A 6,000-nucleotide genomic window follows, 5' to 3' on the forward strand; every position below is an offset into this window, starting at 1 on the left:
TCATTAAGAGACTTGTAGTTGATTACCAGTTTAGGTGTTTCTCTTTCTAATTCAACTTGTTTTTGGACATAAAAGGTTGAACAACTCCAAGGAGACTTAGACTTTCTTACCAAATTCTTATCAAGAATATCTTATATCTCTTTTTCACAATAGCTTAATAATTCCTTATTCATCTAGATAGGTCTAGATTTAGTGAGAATATTTTTCTTACTAAAATCCGGTTCATAAGGTAATTCTACCCCATGCTGCTTCTTGTGCCAAAACGCATTAGGAATGTTAGAGCAAACTTCTCCAACGATCTTATTCTTAAACTTTTCTACTACATCCTGAGTTTTCTTAATTTTTAAGTGTTCTTCAATTCTTACAAGATGAATCCTTTTTCTTAAAAAATTAACTTGATTTTCCTTAGCCTTAATCACCTAATCCCTTATAGTATTTATATTCCTTTCATCAGGTAGGTTAGTGAATTCAAATAAAATTTCATTATCTAAGAGTGTTGTTTTTAGTCCTTGATCATTTACTTTAATAGGGTAGATAAAGTTTAAAAATGGGACTCCAAGAAGAGCCTTTTCCTTCAGGTCTCTAACTAGGATGAAGGTTTGCTTAATAAAAATGCCTTGATTACAAATGTGAGCATTTGACAACTTATAATTAATGGTAAGTCTTTTACCATTGGCTCCTGAAAGCGTTTGCTTAGTTTTCTCATAAAGTTAGGTTGGTACAAGGCCTTTTTGTAGGCAATTCAAAGCTGTTCCTGAATAAATCAAAGCAACAATATTAAGGACAAACTTATCCTTGATTACTATAGTTAAGGAGACTTCCCACCTTTGGAAAATAACTTTGCTAACAATATTCAAGTATGAATTTGTCGCTTCATCATTGACTTGTGAAGATTTTGGAACCTCTTCAAGGTTTTCTTGGTTATCAACAAGGTTTTCATGGTTAACAACAATCTTGTTGATTTGATCTTAGAGGTCTGTAAAACCTAAGCTTGTGAATTGTCTTAAATCTTTAATTTCCTTCTTATACTGTCTTATTTCTTCCTGAAGATCCTTAATGGTTAAGTCTTTGAGAGACTTCTGATTAAATCTTGTTAAGATTTCATTTAGGTTATAAGGGTTTACTGTCTTCTTAATTTATGGCTTATGGATAGATTTCTTAAAGACTTCAAAAAGTTCTTGCTTAACTTTTTCATCTTCTACTTTTCTTAAAACATCTAAAACTAACTCTTGTTCCTGGCTTATGACATTTATAGTCTTAGGATGACAATCACAATTGCCCTTAATGCAATCTTCCTGGCTACTAGATGTTTGACTTGAAATCTCTTCATCACTATCTAGTTGATTAATATCATCTTCATTATCTGAACCAATCTTTGATTTAGATTTTGAGGAGTTTAACATTACTTCGTAAAACATATCTTTTAAATCTTCTGAAACATTCAAGTTATTAATTTTCTTTCTAACCCTACAATCTTTCTTATAGTAGTCTACCTTACCACACTTAAAACAAACCAGGTTAGATTGTGAGGGGGTTTCTAACTTTTTATGGGCTTCTTTGTTCATCCTCCTTTGGATGTGTCTTGATCTCTTGGTTTCATTCATTCTGTACTTTCCATGAGTACTTCTCTTGTTATGATAAAAAAATTTCCTTACTAGTTTTTCTTCCGACTTGTCTTTTCTTACATTGCTTAGAGAGAGGCTTGGTTTCCTTTTGACTAAATCCAAACTGGCTACAGAATGAGCCAAACTCATTCTTGTAGATCTTTTGTTCATTTTTCATCGGTTGCTTAAGCTTAAAGTCATTTCATAGGCCTATTCTTTCTACTGTAACAATGCTTGTAATTTCTCCAAATGTTAGCTTATCATAAGGGATTTGACCATTAAATTGTTCCCTTATGTTAATCCTAATCATTTAAGAGAAAAGTCTAGGTAGTCCTAAGATGAATTTTTCTTTCCAAAAGGATTGATTACAATCTAGTCTTAACATGACTTTGGTTAGGAAAACATCTCTATACCATCTGAAGTCATGAAGTTTGGGATACTTAAGGTTGGTTAAGAGATCTGTAGCTTTATTCTTAATCTTTATAGGATCTTCAATGAAGTGTTTTGATATAGAAGAGATTAGAGTAGCCACTGCATCCTCTATATCTTGTCCTTCTTCATTCTTAACAACTTCATTATCCTCATTTATCCTATAAGTGTTTAGGATATCATTCCTATCATCAAATGTAAGATAGTTACCCCACCATCATTTTAGCTGACCTATAAACCCAGCAACTAGCGTCTGAGTTACAGCATGATTTGATAGTCTATTGTTTAACTTATAGGTTGTGCTAACCATGGTCATTTCTTGAAGCTTAGTGAGTATGTTATACTCAGTCATACCATCTATGTTTCATTCATAAATGGTCCTATTAGTGTAGAAAGCTTGAGTATATTGGTTTCTCTTCTCATACTGCATATCAAGAAAGGTTGGCCTAAGGTAGAAATTCCTAGTTTTAGGGGTTTCTTGGTTATGGATAATCCTTAAAATTCTTTGGTTTGGTGGTTCCTCAAAGATCTTGATTAGTTTATCAACCTCTGCTTCAGAACTAATATCTTCATTAATAAAATTAATTCTCCTATGAAACGGCTTAGGTGTCTTAGAGGCAATTAAGTTATCTTTTACCTTTTGACCAATCCTTTCTATTAATTCTTTATTAACATAAGGATTTTCTTGGAATTTTTTTAGAGAATTCAAACGGCTTAAATAAATGCTTATTATCATTCTTAACAAAAGATGTCTTAATATGATCTTGGGTTTCAATGATCACTTCAACCCTGTTGAGTTGATCACCTAACATCTTAAGAAACATATTAGTATAGTTGTTTTGTTCCATGATTCTTCTAACATCTGCTGCACTAGCAGTTCCTTTATCCTCAGGCTTAGTCTTAAAAGGTGAAGCTCTTATTATCGTATCATTAATATTTTTATCTATCTTAGCTTCTGGAGGGTGAATGGATTCTATGATAGTGTCATCACTAGTTTTCCATATCTTAGTTTTTGTAGATGTGTTGTTACACATTTACTTGGGGAATTTGGATATTCCTCTTGTTTGAAGAGTTCAAACTAGATCCAATACTTAACATTTTTTTGTTTTTGTCTTAAATACGTGTAAAATTCTTTTTGGTAAATAGTTCTAAGGACTTTAAGGGGGTGTTTGGTACACGGGAATAGGGAGTGGGAATAGACATCTCATTCCTTTTCTCCCTTATTCCTATGTTTGGATAAATGTTAAGAAGGCGGAAATGAAATAAAAAATTATTCCGGCAAAAATCAAATTCAACTTATGAATCGGATTTGCATTCATTAAAAGTAAGTGGTATTCTGATTCATTAAACCTATTTGATAATATAAAATAACCTAAATTACTATTTTACCCTCTTATTTTGTTCTTCAAACCCGATGTTTATCTTCTTTGTAAAGTAGAAATCCATTCATCATCCACTTCTTATCTTCTTTACAAAGCTAGAGACTCACTCATCATCCAATTCTCTGCAACAAGTGATTCTTCCAAATTGAATCAATTAAACCTTCCACGATATTTAAAAAATAAAAAAAATCAATTTCTAATTTATAGGGTTTTGGATGTTCATTTTGATTGTTGGATCTAGGATTCGTCATTGTTTGTTGCAACTAGGTTCTGAAAACTCCCTTCTACATCTTCGATCAGGTTTACCTTATTTTCTCTTTCTTATTCTACTTCTTTATATGTGTTTCTTCTTCTCTATAAATCGATTAATTTTTTTTTATTAATTTATGTTTGGAATCTTTGATGTTTCTTTATCTTATATTAATGGAAACTAGAGAGAAAAATTGAAATGGTTGGAAAAAAAATTTTCGATTTCACGTGTTTACAATATTGAAAATTTTTAATGGTTAGGAAAATAATAAAAAGAAAAAAAACAAACAAAAACAAAACTTTTGGTTTTTTTTCCCCTTTGTTTATTATTATCGGCGTCTTCCTTTCTTAGTTAAAGTTATGGATTCTGCCGTCTCGCAGAAAATCTGCTGCGTTTCCGGCTCATTTTGGAACTTTAGCATGGGCCACAGTGAAGATCTCTTCATATCATTGCTATTTAACAGTAAACAAACCATTAAGCACCGAGAAACCAACATTGATTAATTTTTTTATTCCAGCTGCTATTGATCTATATCAGCCCAACTTTAAGTTTGATGTAGACAGCCCAAGGAGGTTTGCATGATGCAAATCTCCCGACCTAAGCCACATCACATCACAACACCAATGCCAATAAAACATGATTTTCATACCTTTCCAGATCCAATAAATTAGATTACCAGAATGACCGACTGATGGCACATAGAAAGATTCAAGCAACAGTGTAATAAAATATTTAGGTGGGGTTAAATTAAAATCTGCAACTTCAAGAAAAAGTCAAGACGAGCTCTGTACCATTGTCACTACTGATCTTCCCAGGCATTCTGTTGTGGGCATCTGATTAAGGCAAATTATGGACATTATTTAAACAACCAATAAATTTAATGATTAAAAAACCCATGATTGTGAGGTCAAACATAGAATATTTAATCTTTTTAATATTTATTAGTTGTTTAAGGCATATTTGCCTACATTGAAACAGTAGCCAGAATAAACGGACCAAAATTTGGGATTAATGATTCAAGTAACAATAAATTTAGAAGTAATGCCTACCATGATTGTGAGGACTACCATGATTCTGACCATATACAAAAATGTCAACAGAACATATGGTTATGTTAAATAGATTAATTTAATTTTTGCTAGATTTCCCAAGCAAGAGTATTGTAATGATAAATTTTGCCTATTTGTATGTGCCCCACTTGCCTATTTTTTTATTCTGTTAAGCTACTAACTTTCTTAAAAGGTATGAAAATTAGTATTAGTTTGGTACAAATGAATTTACATATATAAATTTTTCTTTGCTTATAGAAAATTAATAATGAGGTCAAACATGGAATATTTAACATTTTTTTTGTTCCTATTAAAAACACAGAATGTTTTTTTTTTTTTCCTCCTTTATGATTAGGACTCTTGCACAGCCATGGACCTCATTGAGATGGAAAGAAGAGAACAACTTATCATGATTCTATATATTTTAGTGAACATACTTAATATGCTTACTGCACTTTGCACGACTACAAGGAAACGTTATCAGAGGCGAACATTGATGGAAAGACCTGCAAATAGAGAATTTTTGCGAGTTGAAAATCTTAATCGATTGATTTATGGGAGTGATGTAGCATGTATGGAGCAACTTAGGATGGATAGACATACTTTCACCATGTTATGTTCTATGCTTCGTACTATTGGTAAACTAAAGGATTCAAAATATGTTAATGTAGAAGAAATGGTTGCATTATTCTTGCATATTCTTGCACATCATGTAAAGAATCGAGTTATAAAATTTTGATTCTTAAGGTCTGGAGAAACTATTAGTAGACATTTCAATGCAGTATTGAATGCAGTCATTCGCCTACAAGGAGTATTACTCAAAAAACCGGAACCAGTCTCTAAGAACTCCACAGATGAGAGATGGAAATGGTTTAAGGTATATAAATTATAAATTAAGTTTATATAGGTTTAATTATTTCATATTATAGAAATACTAATGCTTTTATTTAAATAGAATTGTCTAGGAGCTTTAGATGGAACTTACATTAGAGTGAATGTACGTGAGGGAGACAAACCTAGATATCGAACAAGGAAGAATGAAATTGCAACAAATGTCTTAGGAGTTTATTCTCAAGACATGCAGTTTATTTATGTATTGCCAGGTTGGGAGGGATCGACCTCTGATTCTCGAGTGCTTCGAGATGCAGTTAGTAGGAGAAATGGACTGACAGTTCCACATGGTAAATATATGGTTTTTATAAACAATTGATTTCTTTTTAATATATGATATATTTTTAAAAATATGTTTTGGAATATTCATTTTAGGTTATTACTATCTTGTTGAT

The sequence above is a fragment of the Vitis riparia genome, chromosome 19 (genome assembly GCF_004353265.1).
Source record: "Vitis riparia cultivar Riparia Gloire de Montpellier isolate 1030 chromosome 19, EGFV_Vit.rip_1.0, whole genome shotgun sequence".
NCBI classification, from domain to species: domain Eukaryota; kingdom Viridiplantae; phylum Streptophyta; class Magnoliopsida; order Vitales; family Vitaceae; genus Vitis; species Vitis riparia.